The 19718-nt window shown below is 38.2% G+C and overlaps 1 pseudogene; it reads right to left on the bottom strand.

Moving 5' to 3' along the window:
• The window catches only part of LOC127409974 (protein broad-minded-like), a 53981-nt pseudogene that overhangs the window by 21140 nt on the left and 13123 nt on the right, over positions 1 to 19718 (bottom strand).

Raw genomic sequence — 19718 nt, 5'->3', positions numbered from 1 at the left:
TAGGAAATATTTAAGATTTTGCACTATTTCTAGGCCACTAATCAAATCTTTGACCATGTTAACTTTGTATAAAAAGTCAAAAGTTCCTTGCTTCGATTAAAACATAAAAGATGCTCTTAGGAACTTTTTACATTCAATTGTTATGCCTTTAATAAAATCTTTAACAAACCAAAAAAAAAAAAAATAAAAAAAAAGGAAACAAAATCAGTGTCATACTGAACTGCATTCAAGCTGAATGTTCTGCCCCTGCATTACAGTAATTAATAATGTGAGAAGTTGTCTGTCGCCATCTAGAGGACATTGAAAAACATTGCAAGACGCTGTATAAGAGGAAGTAGGTAGTTATTAAGACCACATGGCCAGTACTTAAGACACACAGACAATGTATTCCTGGATAATCCTCATCAATCCTTGCTTTTGGAAGTTGTAAGAGAGCAATAGCTGGAAGTTTTGTATTTATATGGCATATGTTGAAATATTTTTGATAATCTAAAGTTTGAAAGAATTATATTTAAACTTGTATAATGTTAGCCATAAACACAGTTAGCATGTTACCAATATGCATTAGAAACCTAGTTTATATACAATGGAAGATGTGCCATATTATTTTATTTGAGAAATGTGCATTCTGTCAACACTGAGCAACAGAGTAATGTATACGTAGGTAGTTGTGTATTTATTTGTATGTTTAAAAACCTTAAACATTCTGTTAAAAGAATGATTAGGAAAACTTCTGTTATATTATGTTATTTAGTTTTACTCTGATTCATAATAGAGTTGAATCTTCTTTATTCATTAAAATACTGAAGCTTGCTTCCTGACTCTGTCTGTGATGACAGTTTAGATGAGTTTAGCTTGCTGTCAATCATTGTAAAACAATATGCACAGAGGGAGGACAGTATAGTAAAAAAGCTGCTGGACAACCAAGCAAGCATCAATAGAGAATCATGGAGGATAAATCCAGCAAAAGTAAAAAGTCTTCTTCAACTGGCTCTAAACGTACATCATCTTCAAGATCTTCAGCTAGTAGTGTTGTAGCCAAAGCTGCACGTGCATCATTTGCTGCAAGAGAGCTGCTCATGAAAAAATGAGAAGGCAAGATTAGAAGCTGAAAGCCACATTGGAAGCCACACTTAAGGCACTACAGGTGGAAAAAGAGGCAGCCGCTGCTCAGGCTGAAGTTCTAGAGGCTGCAGCAGATGTGGAGGACTGAGGAAGTGATAAGTATCTCAGTACACCTCAGTCTGTCGAAGAGCAGACAGATGAGCATGTTAAAGATCAGACTAAATGGCTTATCTTAGAAAGCAACTCTTATGCTTCATCACCACACAACATGGACCTGTCATCAACAGCACTACATAAATATCAGGTGGATCCACTCAGGTGGATCTTTCACGCCAGGCTGACACAACTCCACAAGTTGCAGCAGATGAACAGCCACAAAACATTGTGGTCACAAAGCCATCTGAACTGCTAACTCCTAAACCAATAAATTACCAGTTACCTAGCAGCCAATTAATAAAACAATCTCCTTTAAAGCATGAACTACCTTCACCACACTCAGCCCAACCTCTCAACATCTCTCTCCAGCACTCCTTTGCACATTCCTCACCAATCACCAGGCTACAAGCAGATCACACCCAAGCAGCAAGCATGACAGACTTTGCAAAATATCTGGCATGTAAAGAGCTTGTTACCACTGGATTGACAAAGTTTGATGATTGTCCTGAAAATGATAGAGCATGGCAATCTTCTTTCATCAATGACATTGAAGGCTTGCATATCACAGCAGGTATCTCTTGGCAAAGTGGCTCGGCCGAGAGTCAGAGTATGTGAAGAGAATCAGATCTGTGCATGTAAACAAACCAAAAGTAGCTCTTCAAATGGCTTGGGACAGACTCAATCAATGCTATGCTGCACCTGAAATTGTAGAAAGTGCACTTCTCAGAAAACTAGATAACTTCCCCCACATTTCCAAAGACAATATCAAATTAAGAGAACTTGGAGATCTTCTCATGGAGTTACAGTCTTTAAAAGATGGATACTTACCAGGGATAGATTACCTCGATACTTCTTGTGGCATCAACCCTATTTTAGACAAATTCCACATAGTCTACAGGAGAAGTGGGTTTCCATTGGTTCAAGGTACAAAGATGAACACAATGTGCCCTTCCCTCCATTTTCTTTCTTTAAACAGTTTGTATGTTGTGAAGCCAATACATGAAATGACCCCAGTTCATGCTGTCTACCAGCTCCACCACAACTTCCAGGTATGACAAGTCCTCATTCATTCAGAAACACAGCACTAAAAGGTATACTATCTGTACACAAGACAGACGTAACTTCTCCTATAGAAAACCAAACTGACAAAACAGCAAGAGGAAAATGACATATCAAAATACTGTCTAGTCCACAAACTTCATCCCCTTGCAAAGCCCATAGAGGAACACAAAACTTACCTGAAGGAGAACAATGTATGCTTTAAGTGTTGTGCTTCAACTTCTGATTTAGCCAGAGACTGTAAAATGCTATTGAAATGCAAGGAGTGTGAAAGTGACCACCACACCACAGCCATGCATCTTAGTCCTGCCCATTGGATTTCAACACCTGAGAATACAGAGCAGGAAAAAGAAACTAAAGAAAACCTCAGCAGCACAGCCTCTATAACTTCCCATTGCACAGAGGTGTGTGGCATAGGTCAGTCAGCTCGTTCCTGTTCATAAATATGCTTGGTGAATGTATACAGAAAAGGAGCAAGAGCACTCAAGTCAAAAATGTACGTGATTCTTGATGATCAGAGCAATCGCTCCATGGCTCGATCTGAATTCTTTGATCGATCTGAAGTTCAAAGCAGCCCATCACCTTACTCACTCAGAACTTCTGCATGCATCATAGAGATGACAAGCAGAAAAGCACATGGTTTTCAGATTGAAGCAGTCAATGGAGGTGTGAGCATCGATCTTCCACCACTCATTGAATGCAATGAAATCTTTGACAACAGATCAGAGATATCAACCCCAGAGGTAGCACTTTGCCACCCTCACTTGAAGCCAATTGCAAAATACATTCCAAAATTAGATTCTAAATCCTGCTTTTTCTTGGAAGAGACCTCATCAGGGTGCACAAGGTCAGGCAGCATATCAACAGCCCTCACAATTCACCCTTTGCTCAGAGACTTGATTTAGGCTGGGTTCTAATAGGTGAAGTCTGCCTTGGTAATGCTCATAAGCAAACCATAAACAGCTTCAAGACAAATGTGCTCGAATGGCAGACCTTCCTTTCTTACACCTTTCCCAGGTCACATTTCTTTGAAAGAGAGGGTAAATTATGGTGGGGAGACAACACAGTGAATTCTACCAAATGCAGTCAGAACAGTCCATGAAACGGTTGATAATCTTGGTCACAGTGTTTGAGAGGACTAAGGATGACAATAAGTGTGCTCTCTTTCCTTTGAAGACAAAGTCTTTCTAGAGATCATGGAGAAAGTGTTTCATAAAGATGAAACAAATTCCCAGGTTGCTCCTCTACCTTTTAAAGTATCTCCACCACTACTTCCAAACAATCGAGAACAAGTACTCTCATGGCTCATCTCCTTAAAGCGCAATCTTGAGAAAATGTCTGAAATGAAGGAACACTTCCTGGGTTTCATGGAAAAGGTGTTTGAGAACAAGAATGCTAAACTGGCTCCTCCATTGAAAGAAAATGAGGAATGCTGATATCTACCAAATTTTAGAGTCTACCATCCACGAAAACCAGATCAAATAAGGGTGGTCTTTGATTCTAGCGCACAATATCTTGTCATCTGTTTGAACAACATCCTTTTCACTGGGCCAGATTTGAACAATTCTCTCCTGGTGGTGCTAATATGCTTCCAAAAAAGAACCAACAGCAATAACTGCTGACATACAGCAGATGTTCTATTGTTTTGTGGTGAAAGATGAGCATAGGAAGTACCTGAGGTTTTTGTGGCACAAAGCAAATATGTCAAAAGAGATCACTGACTATCAGATGAGAGTGCACATTTTTGGTAACAGTCCTTCCCCTGCCATTGCTATCTATGGTCTGAGATATGCTGCACAAGAAGGTGAGCATGTACATGGGTCAGATACATGTCAGTTTGTGGAACGTCAGTTATGTGGATGATGGGCTGATATCTTTGGCATCTGCTTCAGTTGGCATTGATCTGCTTAAGCGCACCCAGATGGCATTTGCCCAATCAAACCTAAAACTTCACAAACATTGTCAAACTCTGCCACGGTGATGAAAGCCTTTTCTCCAGAGGATTTTGCTAAAGGTATAAAAGACTTGGATGAAACTCTTCCAAGCCAGAGAAGTCTTGGATAATGTTGGGAGATACAGTAGTTTCGGATACATTCACCTTCAAAGTTGCAAATGCAGAGAAACCTTTCACACGTCATGCAGTATTGTCTGTCATCAAAAGCCTTTTGACCCTCTTGGCCTAGTAGCACCAGTGACTATAAAGGGAAGAGCTCTACTGTGAGAAAATCTCTCTTGAAGAAGGTGATTGGGACACACCACTTTCAGATGACAAATGAGGACAGGGAAACATGGAGACATTCACTACAGGAATTAAAGAACCTTCATATCCCACGCACCTACATGATGCACTCACTCTCTAAAGCTAAGCATACTGAAGCACAAATTAGATGCATCCAACAAGGCGATAGCTGCAGTAGCCTACCTTTGAGTCATTACTGATGATGGACTAAGTCAAGTAGGATTTGTCTTAGGCAAAGCCAAACTTGCCCATCGACCAGAACTCACCATTCCACACCTTGAATTGTGTGCAGCAGTGTCGTTGGTGGAAATGGCAGAACTGATACTTGAAGAAATTTACTTTAAGCCAGATGCAATCAAATATTACTGTGACATTAAAGTGGATCTCAGCTACATATTCAATGAGACCAGACATTTCTTTGTATGTACACAACAGAATGCAACGTATCTGCCAGAACACAGCCCAGCACAGTGGCATTTTGTTCCAACAAATCAGAACCAGCTGATTATGCCACCAGGTCAGTACATGCATCTTAACTTGTCAACACACAGTGGTTCACTGGTCCAGCTTTTTTCCACAAACCCAGTCTAATTCACCAAGACACATAAGAAAACTTTGAGTTGGCCAGCCTAGAACTGGATGTAGATATCCGGCCACAAGTTACAACAGTCTTGTGACTCACACAACAGAAATGCATCTTACATCAGAACACTTTAAGCGGTTATCTTCATGGAGATCACTTCTGAGAGCCATTGCACTTCTCATCCATATAGCATGCACATACAAGACAAACTCAACTGCTTTTTCAAATGAATGCAAAGGTTGGCACCTATGCAGAAAAGCATGGACTCCTGAAGAGCTGTTTACAGCAAGGCATGTTAACCTCAAATCTGTGCAGAGAGATGCATACAGTGATGAGCTAAGGGCCTTAGCAGGCTTTTGGATTTTAAATGGTAAAAGGCTCATCAGTTTCATCCAGCATCATTGTGTTATATGTTGAAAGATGAGGGGAAAATTAGCACAACAGAAGATGGCAGATCTTCCTTCGGAACATCTTGACATGTTTCCTTTTACATATGTGGGTTTGGATGTATTCGGCCCATGGACTGTCATCACCCGACGCACTAGTGGAGGTGCAGCAAACGGCAAGTGCTGGAAAATCCTTTTTACTTGCATGAGTACTAGAGCAGTGCACATTGAAGTCTTTGAAGCCATGGATACGTCAAGCTGTATTAATGCTTTATGTCGCTTCTTTGCTATCCGGGGACAAGCAAAACAGCACAGATCTGACTGTGGAATGAATTTCATCAGAGCATGCAGAGAACTGCAATTAAGTGAACAAGGTTGTGCATGGGAATTCAACCATGCATCACACATGGGAGGTGCGTGGGAATGGATAATAAGGGTCAGACGCAGAATCCTTAACAGTATGTGGCTGCAGAACAAATATACCCAATGAGGTCCTGTGCACATTAATGGATGAAGACCATTGGTTCGTCTCCTCTGATTCAGTCACCACTACTCAAATCAAAATCAAATCCCTTTATTGTCACTCAACCATATACACAAGTGCAACAGTGGGTGAAAATCTTACTCTTAACCCCTAACATGTTGCTCACCCAAATGACTGTTTCAATTATTCTTTCTGGAAACTTCATTGAAAAAGAGCTCTTCAAAAGCCAATGGAGTCGGGTTCAGGCTCTTGCAAATTAGTTCTGGACCCGCTGGAAGCAATAGTTCCTTCCCATCTTGCAACACAGATGCGAATGGACTGTAACGTATCCCAATCTCCAAGATGGAGACATTGTTCTCTTGAAGGACATTACCCTTTCTTGCAATGAGTGGCCTATGGCAGTGGTCACTGCAGCCTTTCCAAGTGCTGATGGTAGGGTGAATAAAATAGAGGTTAAGACTACGTCTCAAGGCATACCCAAACAATTCTTCAGACCAATCTCAGAGGTCATTCTGCTGCTTCCTAAGGAGGACTGAAATTTAATATTAGTTGTAGTGACATCTAACAACATCAGGTGGGGAGTGTTATGCCTCTGTATTAAAGTAATTAATAATGTGTGATGTTTAGTTGTCTGTCGCCATCTAGAGGACATTGAAAAACATTGCAAGAAGCTGCATAAGAGGAAGTAGGTAGTTATTAAGACCACATGGCCAGAACCTAAGACATACAGACAATGTGTTCCTGGATAATCCTCATAAATCCTTGCTTTTGCAAGTTGTAAGAGTGCAATAGCTGGAAGTTTTGTATTTGTGGTTTATATAGCATATGTTGAAATATTTTTGATAATCTAAAGTTTAAAAGAATTATATTTAAGCTTATAAAATGTTAGCCATAAACACAGTTAGCATGTTACAAATAAGCATTGGAAACCTAGTTTATATACAGTGGAAGACGTGTCATATTATTTTATTTGAGAAATGTGCATTGTCAACATTGAGCAACAGAGTAATGTATAGTTAGTTGTATATTTATTTGTATGTTTAAAACCTTACACATTCTGTTAAAAGAGTGACTAGGAAAACGTATAACATATTTCTTATTTTCTTTTTAGTTTTACTCTGATTCATTATAGAGTTGTATCTTCTGTATTCATTAAAATAATGACGCTTGCTTCCTGACTCTGTGATGAATGGAGTTTAGCTTGCTGTCAATCTTTGTAAAACAATATGCATGGAGGGAGGACAGTTTACTGAGGAAATACAGCAAAGTCAGAGCTGTTCACTGACCCTTCACCTGCGGACAGCTCTATGACATTGTCTCTCTGACCCTGCAGCAGTAACTCACAGAGGTTATACTGAGACTACAGTAAAAGATATGAATCCAGGTTATAGCACAGAACACTTAAGAGCCTGGAACAGTTCAGAGAGAAAAGAATAGAGAAAATATTAAGTGTTTAAAAGGAAAACAAACAACATTACTTCAATTTCCCATTGCTGAAAACTGAAAAAAAAACAAAAAAAAAAACAAAAAAAAAAACTGGATTATCATTTCTAAGACCCAAACATCTTGCAATCTATCAGAATGATATTAAAGGGATAGTTTACCCAAAATGAAAATTCTGTCATAATTTTTGTGCTGAAACATTACCATGGAAATTAGCATGGAGGCGTAATAATCATGAAATCCTACAATGGACTATTGAGACAAGGATATTCTTTATGGAATGGAAAACAATATAGTGGCATATATCAGTTGCTGAGAAGCCAGAGGGACTGAGCTGCTGGAATTGTAAGGTGACACTGATTTTTCTCTCTAATGGTTTCTAATGATGTGATTCAATGCAGCTGAGTGGAGCTGATTGGAGAGGATTCTCAGTGCAGCCATTAAACTGTAATGTACTGTGACTGAGGTTGAATCAGTGCAGCATCAGTGGTTCATTCGCAGTTTAAAAAAAAAACTAAGAATGACAACAGTTTTTCAATCTACATTCTCTTGCTACAGTCTTCATCTATTTTGAAGGCAAAAACTTTGCATCCTAATTCGCACTACTACACTGTATGCATGTTTTTCATTCCTCTTTGTATGTTGTAAGACAGTGAGCTAGTACTGAGGATACTTTTAGGGTTTTACATTTAAAAACTGCAGTGTGAGCTTTCGTCTAAAAAGTCAGAAATGTCACTCAACGTAAAAGCAAACATATGCACACTTGCATCACTTTGGCACACTATTTCTAATGTACTATGATTTGGGATGCAACAATACTAATGCATACAATTTAGGCCAGATATTGTGCGAATTGCAAAACATGCATTATTTGCAGTGTTGCGCTGGCATATTTATTCCAAACAAATATATGTAGCCAGGAGGGATGGACCCAGAACAGGAAGCGATTAATCTATGCAGTTCTGTGATATTGTCATCATGAATACCATAGGGACTTCAAAACTTAACCCTGAATGACCGTGGGTGTGAATTGCATTGCATGCATTTTGTAAACAAGTCAAATTTCATTCAAATACAAGAGTGTGGGATCGGTTCATTTATAATGTGGGTCTCTCCAGAGGCGCATGAGTCACTGTTCTATCATTTGCCATAGACCCACACCCAGAAACTCCCGTTGCTTTATGTACCTCTTCACCTCTCTCTATCTCTCCACCATCCCAAAAGCCAGACACTCAGTCCTGTTATAACAGTCTCCCCTTCAGTAAAATGCTATGAGAGCTCTGTAAATGAAGTGGACAGGCTATCAATAAGTCATTTTGTCAAATCAAAGATGCTGCATCTTTGACTTGGGCCAGTAAGCAACCACATTACAACACACTAAAAACCACTCAGAACACATAATAACTCATATTGCTATGCTCTGGCAACCACCCACAATACCCTAGCATCATGGCGGGGCATGGCGGTAAGCACACCTCACATTTTCTTTAGAAAATGCAAAAAAAAAAACAAAAAAAAAAATGTAAATAAATAAATAGTAATTAATACCTCCATCAATACATCGTAAACGTCCTGAATGAAGAAAAAGTCTATAATTCTATAAGCAGAATATGCCTGGGGATCTTTATTTTACAGTGCTCTCTGCATCTTACATCTTGACTTGGGTAAGAAAACAAAACCAAACATGACGGAAAAACAAACAAAAACAGCACTTGGTTTCATCATCACAAATATCTTCAGATGGCTACAAGTGATCACTATCGGCAACTTCCCCAGCAAAATACCATCTAAAGCTTTATATTTAGGCAGAATGACATTAAGCCTGGCATTACACAAATATATAAAAATAAAGAAACAAACAGACACAATATTTATTTAGAATCTCAGTCAATATTGAGTCTTCAGTTTTAGATAAAAGCTGTCTGGAAAAGCATTGCTGAGCACAGATGTCATGTGCCACAATGACATTTAGCTAAATGAGCATATGTCGAATAAAATAATGTAAAATAATGTCGAATAATAAAGACTCAAGAGAAAGGAAAGAGCCAAGGCACTTTTTTAACTGTAACATTTTTATCATGATAAAATAGATAAAAATTTCCTGTTATAGGAAAAACTGTATGATTCTGGTTCCAGCAGGGAAAAACTATATACTAAATGCAAAAAAAAAAAAAAAAAAAAACCCTATAAATGTGCAGTTAGTTTAGGAAAATAAATAGGGTTATCAACTTTTAAAAAGGAGGGTAAAACACTTGCCATTTCTTTTGTTATTTATGTAAAAAGGCCGATCATTCAAACTCTACAGTATTTTGCAGCTAAATTGATCACTTGGTAGGCGCTAGCCAAATTAGGTAGATGCAAACATGGAAGGGTTGCTTGACATGCCCTCATCCTCAAAAACCATAAACAAATTCTACCCAGACAACATTAAATATGGTTTCAATAGCAACTAGAATTAGCATGGCTTGTGTCGACCACAATGTGGTTTGTGCAGTGAATTATTGGCTGCCAAGAGACACCATTAAATTCGAGAGACATTTCTGAAAACAAAACACTCAAACTATAAAGACAAGCCTGTTTTCAAAAGGTTTTGAATCTGAACACATCACAATAAATCATCAAAACAGAGAGGTTGCATTCAAGTGATGTCATGTTAATAATGTTCCTTGCTGGTCATGGTAATATTAATTAATGTTTGATTTTAAGGAGACTTCTGATTACTTTTGCAATCAATAAGCAATTTTTTGACCTTTTAATCCATTATTTTGTTCCTTATAAGTTCCTTATGAAATGTGGGGGTTATAGTATGTTATATTCAAAGATAATATTGGCATCATCTTTTTTTTATATAAATACCATCTGAAGAGGAAATAATTACCACAGCACTATGTAACTATGTAAATGTGATCTCACCATGTGGTAAGTGATCCAGAGCACTGAACCCTTTACTTTTCTCTTACCTGATAATAAAGAGAGAATAATAAAGAGGGCAAAATGCATCTAGAGTAGATTACACCATTCAATTTCACTTCCTTTGAGAGTCTGAGCTCTTTCAAATCCTGGTAACACCCTGTCTGGCATTAATTCAGGATAATCATAGCATAGAGGACACAAAGAGTTAAATCAATCTGCCATTGATCCCTGGAGAAGAAGAATGAATGGAGAGAAAAAAGGCTAATCAAATAATAAGCCTCTAGAAGAACTCTCTGTCATTTTTCTGCTCTTGCTGTTACTGGTAGAGAAGACAGAACTATTGATCTTACCTCGGCCTAAACGTGTGGGACTGCTCATTGTTGAAAAGAAAGTGAATCTTTGCATCAGATTCAACAATATGGGCAAAACAAAGCAATTACAATATCTTTTCATCTATAAATAAATATTTAAATAACAAATCGTTAGGTTATGTCATAGGCCTAGAATTTCTCACCTTGGCTAAATTTCTTGGGTCTTTAATTTTATGACTATTTTCCTACGATTTTTCATTGCACAAAAGCGTTTTGCTGCCAGAGCGAAGTCAGATTTGTCTAGTGTTTCTCTACAACTTGAGATGCACATAAGCCTGGTGTCCTTCTCTCCGGAAGACGGCAATGCAAGGCTGTTTTAATGTGATTCTGAAATGAGAAGTTTCTCACTGCAGTCATGCAAGATGGGAATAACGGCTGCTTTTGTCAGGGATACAACACTTTGCAGTCGCGTATTAGGACTCCGCAAACTTTGGGAAAGCTGTTATCACTCGGATGCCATCACACTGTACACTTTTGGCATTAACTAAAGTGGTTGCTGATGCATCTTGTTAATATTTTCACCGGACACTATGTCAGACAAATTTGAATTTGTTGGACATTAGGACATTTTAACAGTCAGAAAATGGTAATTACCAGCTAATGGAAACTCTGGTGTCCAAATATTTGATTGGTAGAGAGTGAGTCTAAGATTATAAAGTATAAGTTTGGTGTTGAGAGGCAGGATGCACAAAAAATAAGGTGATCATCTCTCTCAAATTGTATTCAGTCTTGTTAGGAAGTGCTGGATGTGCCAGCAGTTCCCAAACAGGTGAAGAGAGCAGGAAGGACTGAGTGACAGGAAGGACTACAGACATCCACACATAAATAATTACTGGTATTACTCACAAAAACACAACAGTTCAGTTCCAGGTCATTCATTACCACTTAAGATTAATGCTTCTAATCAAAGAGTTTCCCGTTTCTGGTCTTATTGTACACAAAACTTTATTGAAAATGTAATAACTTGCTCTGCCTCTGAAACAACTGACTTCACCAAGACCACCTGGGCTATTTAGCTATTTATACATTGTTTTAGCAATCTCACATTCAAGTCTAACTTCATTCTGGCATGAAATGCCCACTTTTCAATATCCAATCAATTTCCAATGAATGGAAGTTTCCCAATGGGTTACGAATTTCATGTTGACTTTAAAGTGTATATTAAAGTAGCATTTAGTAACTTTTTTTGTTTGTGTCATCTTGGACTTACTGATACCTAGCGGCTTGGATGCAGCATAATTCAAAATCAATAGTATTCAGTTTCAGATGCCATTATAGATATTTACTATTCACAGTTAGCCATGATTAATTTAATCCATGAGTGAATATGTCTAATAACAGGGCAGTTTCTGAGATTAAGCAAGTAGTATTCAGCTGGTCATGTGATTCTAACATGGCAGCCCTCATGAGGAGACCCTCTTCATGTAGAATAAAACAGCTTTTATAAGGTTACTTTGACCCGAGTCTTCATCTCATGTGAGTGGTTATGATTTTATACATATATTTAAAAATGACAATTAATTTAATTTGGAGTAAAACTTTTTTGAGGAGGAAAAATTACTGAGTACATCTTTAAAAGTGACAATTTAAGTATCACCTGATAAAGTTTCATTTAGCCAAATAAAACTGTGTGTGACTGGTGACTGATGGTGCGTAGCATTGCTAAAATAATTTATTCATGAATTACTAAGCTTTTAAACACGCTATGAAAATTGGCAAATCTAAGTCTATGTAAATCCATAAAATCTAATTGAAGCGTAGCTCTTGCTTCTAAATAACTGTAAATAACACAAAATGTTTTACATAGAAATACTGTGAATATTTATTGAAAAGTGAGTGATAGGAGGTGAGAACCTTATGGCAGCTTCTGTCGATGGGGTCCATTGGGGTTAATCTAGGATTGATAACCCTTATGTCCTCTCGGCCACATTCCAGGGCTGACCACAACTCTACCACAATAGTCTGGACAAAGCCTGTAAATCCGCTCAAAGTTTAACAAGTTTAACAGCTTGAAATCCAAGTTTCAGTGTTAAAACATTTCCTTCTGTATTGAGCAACACTTTTTATCATGTCAGTGAGTAACTTCCTCTGTGCCAAAGCCCTCAATCAATAGTAACAGAACATTTTAGGATTGTAGAGACACTAACAATGTAAATACATCTAGTAAATTTTTAACATGGCTTTGTATTTTCCCTTTCTCCTGACAGATTAAGATAAAGTATTTGTTGATCTTGCTCACTTGATGTGCAGTACATTAGTCATCAATAATAACTTTTAGCTACCTGATTTTGATAACACCAAATACAGACTCAATTCAGTTGTCTTGTTGGCGGCTGCTTTACAGCATGTCAGAATGAAAGTGAGACAAAGGGACCCAAAAGCAGAAGAACAGTTCAAAGGATTTATTAACAAAAGCAAATGTCTATTGAAACTGGACTGGTGAAGGCTGGTGACCCTGGCACCGGCTGGAGACGAGTATTAGATAAGTAGTGGCAACGCAGTGGGCAAAGGGAGGAGTGTGTTCGTAGACAGGTGTATGCATTGTGGAAGTCAGGAGCAGATCCGTAGGAAGTGTCCATTGAAGCATGGTGTGGTTCAGAGAACAAAGCCCAGGCGTATTCTCGACACACGGGCAGAAACGAGGAATCTTCCAGTGGCAATTCGTGGGCGGCGAGGACAGGCTTACAACCAACAGATACACGAGACAGCACCAACTAAACAGAGAGAGCAAGGTTAACGTTTGACAGGTCAAACAATAAACTAGCAAAGATAGTGAGGATACACAAGGATTAAATAGGGAGTGCAATTAGAGTGGAACAGGTGTAGCAAGCACATTAATCAGTGGCATGACCAGCGCCTCCCCGGGAACGATCAGTGTTCCCATGGAAACACTGATCATGCATGCATGTGAGACAAGAGTCAACATTCCTGTCTTGGTGGAGTTTTTGAAAAACTCTTTTATTAACTTGTTTACACAATGCCATAAACTTTGCAAACTTTGGCAAATCTTAAAGCACCTGACAAATCAATGAAATAAAACTGTCAATTGTTCACTATGTGCGTCAAACTTCTTTTCATTTTGGCTTCAGTAATATTTAAATATTTACTATATAAATTACATCTCACAGATGTAACATTTAAACTTTTAGTATAAAGTGTATTATATTCCAATATTCAAAGCTACACTATGTAACTTTTGGCCCTCTAGCAGTTGAAGCATAAAACTGCAGGTTACTTGAGGAGGAACACTGTTTTGGTAATTACATGAGTTGTGCTTAGACTCTGCTCTTCTGTGCGGATGAATCTGATGGCTTGAGGAATAACCATGGTTACAGGAGAACATCTTTTCAGAGCGAATGTCACTAACAACAACAAAACTCACCCCTTCCCCTAAAAAAATAACGAAAGGAAGAAAAAGACGTATATCCGAAAATATGTCTTATGAGCAGGTAAGTAGCTTATCTTCCACTGTTTATGACTTATTCAAAACAGTTGTTTTAAAATAAATAGCATTACAAAAGTTAGGCAACGATGACATACAACATAACAATTACTAGTCATATCAGATAAAATCAAATGGTGGAAACTATTATAACTTAGCAAGCAGGCAAATAGACCAAGGTAGTAACTGGTTTAGAGATTGGCATTGTTACCAGAATAAAAGTTCTGTTGTTTTCCCTTTTTCTTGCAGACTCTTATCGGTTTGAGGTTTCTTTATTTAAAAAATGGGTGATTCCCCAGAGGGTTCTCTTTTTGAATGATCTATGGTCAATGTTGCTCGTTTGTTGTGGCTACAAGCTTTAAGCTTCAAACTACTACCACACCTATCAGCGCACATACACATGGATCTTATTTTTCTTTTATTTACGGGCATAACGTAAACATTCACAGATGAATGACGTATGCAATTTCCTGCCAAATCCGTCCCTATAGCTCTAAAATATAACTACTTATTATAGGCTTACCACAGTGAATCGGGTAAGGCAAAAACATGGTTTGGAAGACGGATTGTTGGTGTAACTGCTCATTAATTAAATTTTATTCATTTCTAACAAAACATCTTACATAGTGTAGCTTTAATCAATGGATGGCCTCATATGTATACACGGAGGTCTGGGCTAAGCCCTGAATGTCCACTGACCCTAGAATCGTCCCTCAGTGTTACAGCAAAATATTTGATACATTTTAGAAAGGTTGATGTGTAGATTGAGAAGTCTTCTAATTTATGTTGGTGCAGGGCACAGCGTTGTTTCCCCCTTTTCCTCGCCAGTGCTGTTTGTAATGTTGAGGCTGTCTAGCCATTTAAGAGGTTTTACTTCCTTTAAAGCACAGTAATGTAGAACAATTTGTGTATAATTTTGAATGGGTTGCATAAGTTTGTGATCTGCACCGCAGTATCGAGTGAAGCCTGGTAAAATCGAGCATATGATTAGCTCTGCGCTATGCTATATCTGAAGCATTTTCCTGTGTTAAAATACTTAATATGCAGAGACAACTATAAGTACTGTAAGCCATTCTTAGGTCAATCAATTACGTATGGTGTCGCTAGTTTCTCAGAAATGACATTCTTCAGCTTTATTTTGCTTTGGCGCCCCAACATTCACAGAATTTTCAATGTAGGAAAAACCCTGAAAACATCATCCGCCAAACTGGCTAGTCAGAGTGATTTTTACCCGCATTTGGTGGGTGGGCAGGTTTTAATGTCAAGCCCTGGTAATATCACTGATCATATTACCTGCAGCTTTTTGGTGAATCTTGAGAACATGTAGGTGACACACTCATTAATGGCTCTGGTTTGCTGAAGGAGCAGCAGTCCTTTTGGTGTGGTGGCAAAATTCAGCAGGTTGTCTAACAGCATCTCCTCCCAGGCCACCCTGAAGAATCAGGAGCTAATTAGTTCTCATTTTCTTCATTCTCACAAAACAGCAGTGGGAGGCCATGCTCATTTTTAGCACAGAAACAGACAGCTTGAGCAGGAACAGGAGAAGACAGGAGACATTATGAAGAGATACTCACATGCTCTGCAGCTCCTGAGAGGCCAAAGCTGGTGGAGCTCCAGGAACAGGGTGGGAACTCTCTCCGACAGTGAGCTGGTCTGCGGGGAAGAGACTTCACTGTCAGGGAGGATTCCTGCATGGCATTCAAACTCCACAGCGAAATAATGAGACAACACATTATATGCCATGTTGATTCCCTCAAACTTGCCCCATCAAAGCAGGGGAATCCTGAGGGTTTCATTACCTACCGTGAAGCACTTCATGGTAGGTAATGAAAAAACTACTGTTTTTGTATTCTACAAACCCTCTTCACAATGCCCAGAGAATGGACGTTCAGTGGTTCTTCAAACATTAATATTGTTTTGCTCAGGGAACAGACAGATGCTGTCCAGAATAAGCTAAAAATTGTGTTTGATTTTAAAGGAATTTGACAGGTTCAATACAAGTTAAGCTCAACTGACAGCATTTGTGGCCCAATGTTGATTACCACATAATTAATTCCCTCCTTTTACTTAAAAAAAAGTCACTCAAAAATACTCACTGTTTTAAAAGTCACAAGATGTAAACAATATGCGCGTTAACATGATCCAAGTGTGATTCAATCGCTTACTAACTGTTTATGTGTAAAGTTATATCCCATTTTACAACTTCATTGCCATGATGACATAACACCGTAAACTCCTGTAATCCTGCAAAAACAAAGATTTAAACAATTTAAGCTTCAAATCTCTTCCTCTAAACCCTCCAAACATTGGCCCCACTCACTTCCGTTTTAAGTGCCTCACTATAACCTTGATTTTTGCTTTTATTTAAAATAAAAGGTGGGAAAAGTCCAAATGTATTTTTGTGGTAATAAAAATTTTGCCACAAATGCTGTCAATAGAGCTTAAACCACTGACCTGAGAACCGAATGATGATCTAACGGACCACGTTACTACATAACCAGCCCACAAACAAACACAGCACATCACAATACGCTATACATAAAGAATAAAGAACACTTTCTCATGCTGTTCATCCCAAGAAACCTCAGAAAAACAGCTGTTTTTAAAATGTATTAAATACTCTGCTTTCCTCGCATTCCAATTCCCGCATGCATGTTCAATTCAGACATGATCATCCATATGCCCTATTCCCTTCAAAGACAAATACTCTGTGAGAGCTTCAGAGGGCTGAAAGGTGATAACTGTCATTCAGAAATACGTTTTTGTGTGATTCTTATTGGAAATTCTGTTTGGAACAACCGTACATCATGGATTGTGCTCATCAGCGCAGGTAAGAACACAGTCATGTGCGCTGATCAGATGTAGGGGGAAGGTGCGTTCTTGTTCTAGAAAGCATTTGTTTGGACACATTTTCTCAGCAGCTATGTGACGTTATGATTTTGCCTAGGTCTGTTTAGCCGGAAAAGAGAGACTGCATAATTTAAATGCATATATCTGGTAGCTACAGATTAGACCTGCACAACTTTCAGAAAGAATTTTGGACCATTCTTCCTTACAGAACTGCTTCAGCTCAGCCATATTCTTAGGATGTCTGCTGTAAATGGCTCTCTTGAGGTCATTTCACAGCATCTCTATTGGATTAAGGTCTGGGCTCTAACTGGGCCACTCCAAAAGGTGGATTTTCTTTTTTTGAAGCCATTCTGTAGTGGATTTACTTCAATGTTTAGGGCCATTGTCCTGCTGCATCACTCAACTTCTACTGAGCTTCAGCTGGCACACAGCAACCTTGATGTTATCCTGTAGGATATCTTGATAAACTTGAGAATTAATTTTTCCTCGATGATGGCAAGCGATCCAGGCCCTGAAGCAGCAAAACAACCACAAATCATGATGCTCCCTCCACCGTACTTCACCATTGCGGTGCCCTTTTTACGTCATATGTAGTGCTGCTTGTTCTTCCCAAACAATTAAACCAAAGTTTCATATAACTTTGTAATCCTTTCCAGCTTTATGCAAAGCAACAATTCTTGATTGTAGGTCTTCTGAAGTGTCTTTTTTGCGAGGTATTGTCCACTTCTGCAGATGCTTCTTGTGAATAGCAAATTAAAATGTTTGAGTGCTTTTTATAAGTCAAAGTAGCTCTAACCCACACATCCAATCTTGTTTCATTAATTGGATGCCAGGTGACAACTCCTGATTCTAATTAGCTTTTTTTGTCATCTTTTAGCCTAAGGATTCACTTTTTCCACAGCACTATTAATGTTTAATGGGATGTGTCCAATAAAGACACAAAAGATTATAACTGCTTGTGTGTTGTTAGCTTAAGCTCATTATGCTTGGTCTATACTTGTGACTTTAATGAAGATGAGATAACATTTTATGAGCAATTGATGCAGAAAAACTGCTAATTCCAAAGGGTTCACATACTTATTCTTGCCACTATAGATTACCTTAAAGCAAACAGATATGGACTAAAAGCAGCAAAACTTTCATTTTGATTTCAAAGGTTCTTTAAGGGCTTTGTTGCAACTACCAACAGGTCATAATAAAAATAAACAGTCTGGAGTTAAGGAATGAGTTTAGTTGCATTTAGTCTATGAAATGTAGGCCAGGACAGGGTTATGATATGTCAGTATGGGGCAGGGATAGGTCAGATGTCTAGATAAAAATTCAATTCAGAAGATGATACGTTTTCCAGTCAGTGAGTAATAAAAGATGTTTTTTTTTGTGAAAATACTAAAAACGGCAATGGCTTGCTATGATACATTTCTATGGAAAAAAAAAAAAATTACAACATCAAGGGTTGGTGATACACCACATGAGTTATTTTATCTATGGGTTAAAGGATTAATAAACTATTACTATTATTAAACTACCAAAAAATCTGCACTAATAACTTAATAACACTCATCCAACCACAGAATTTCCCATATTTCCCATAGCAAACATTTAAGAGTTAAAGTTCAGGCTGTCTTATCATCATTAATAATGATGACTAGGAGGAAACTTTCCCAAAAATCATGCTTTCAATTTAAGAAGTTTAATAAATATAACCCAATATCTTAAAAAAATACAGCCAAAAAACAGGGACAGTGTAGCCTAGGGTCTACAGATCTGGGCTGGTTACTGAAAGGTTGTAGGTTTGAACCCCGCATGATTTTCATGCGAAGGGTGTGGGTCACTTTTGCCGGGAAAATCCAAAGGATGTGATGTTTATGTTTATGCGCACTCCCGAGAGCCTTGACTCAGTGCTTCTCTTCCTCTATTCAACAGCGACAACAAACTGCAACACTAGGTAACGTTATCCTAGAGATGGAATCCAGCAAATGTCCGGCTCCCAGCACAACACCGACTCCTACACAAACTCTGAGTAAGGCCCCCCCCCAAAAAAACAAAAAAACATTTATCTACTGAATCCCATCTGGCTAAGCGGAAATGTGATCATGGTCAAGCAAAAACTAGAGTGAACATCGGCAGGGCATTTGATTCCTGGAGGGAACTTCATTCGGTTTTGGGGATCAAAACTGACCCTGAATTGACGTTCTTCTTATTGGACAGGTAAGCTTACATAACTGCAAAGCATGTCAAACTATAGTGCCATAAGGATTGATCTGTGTAATTTTAGTTAACTTGATCTTGCCTGCACAGTAACTGTCATAATCAATGTTAATCTGTAATTATTCAGCAAGGTAAACTACAATAACACATGAAATGAATACTAGACAATGTTCAAGATAATGCAAAAAGACCCATTCATTAGTGTAACGTAACTTGGTTATACAGAAAATATATACATTCTATTATTATAAAACAATAGCACATCGATATATCAAAATGACAGTTATGATGGAATCACATCAATACTGAATTGTGTCAATATATTTATAATGTACAGTCTATTTTATAAACAGCTACTGTCATCATCCACCAAATTTAGCTAACAGCTACTGATAAAGCTGGCTAGCTAGCTAACGTCGACATAGGCTATCGTATAAATGCAGTCAATGTATCATGCAAAGAAAAGTGATTACTTCAAACTACAGTCTCGCATAGTCAGATCTATATCCACACTTTGTT

Source organism: Myxocyprinus asiaticus, chromosome 19 (assembly GCF_019703515.2).
Source record: "Myxocyprinus asiaticus isolate MX2 ecotype Aquarium Trade chromosome 19, UBuf_Myxa_2, whole genome shotgun sequence".
Classification (NCBI taxonomy): domain Eukaryota; kingdom Metazoa; phylum Chordata; class Actinopteri; order Cypriniformes; family Catostomidae; genus Myxocyprinus; species Myxocyprinus asiaticus.
Note: the sequence above shows the minus strand (reverse complement) of the source record. Positions and strands in the feature narration are given on the sequence as shown.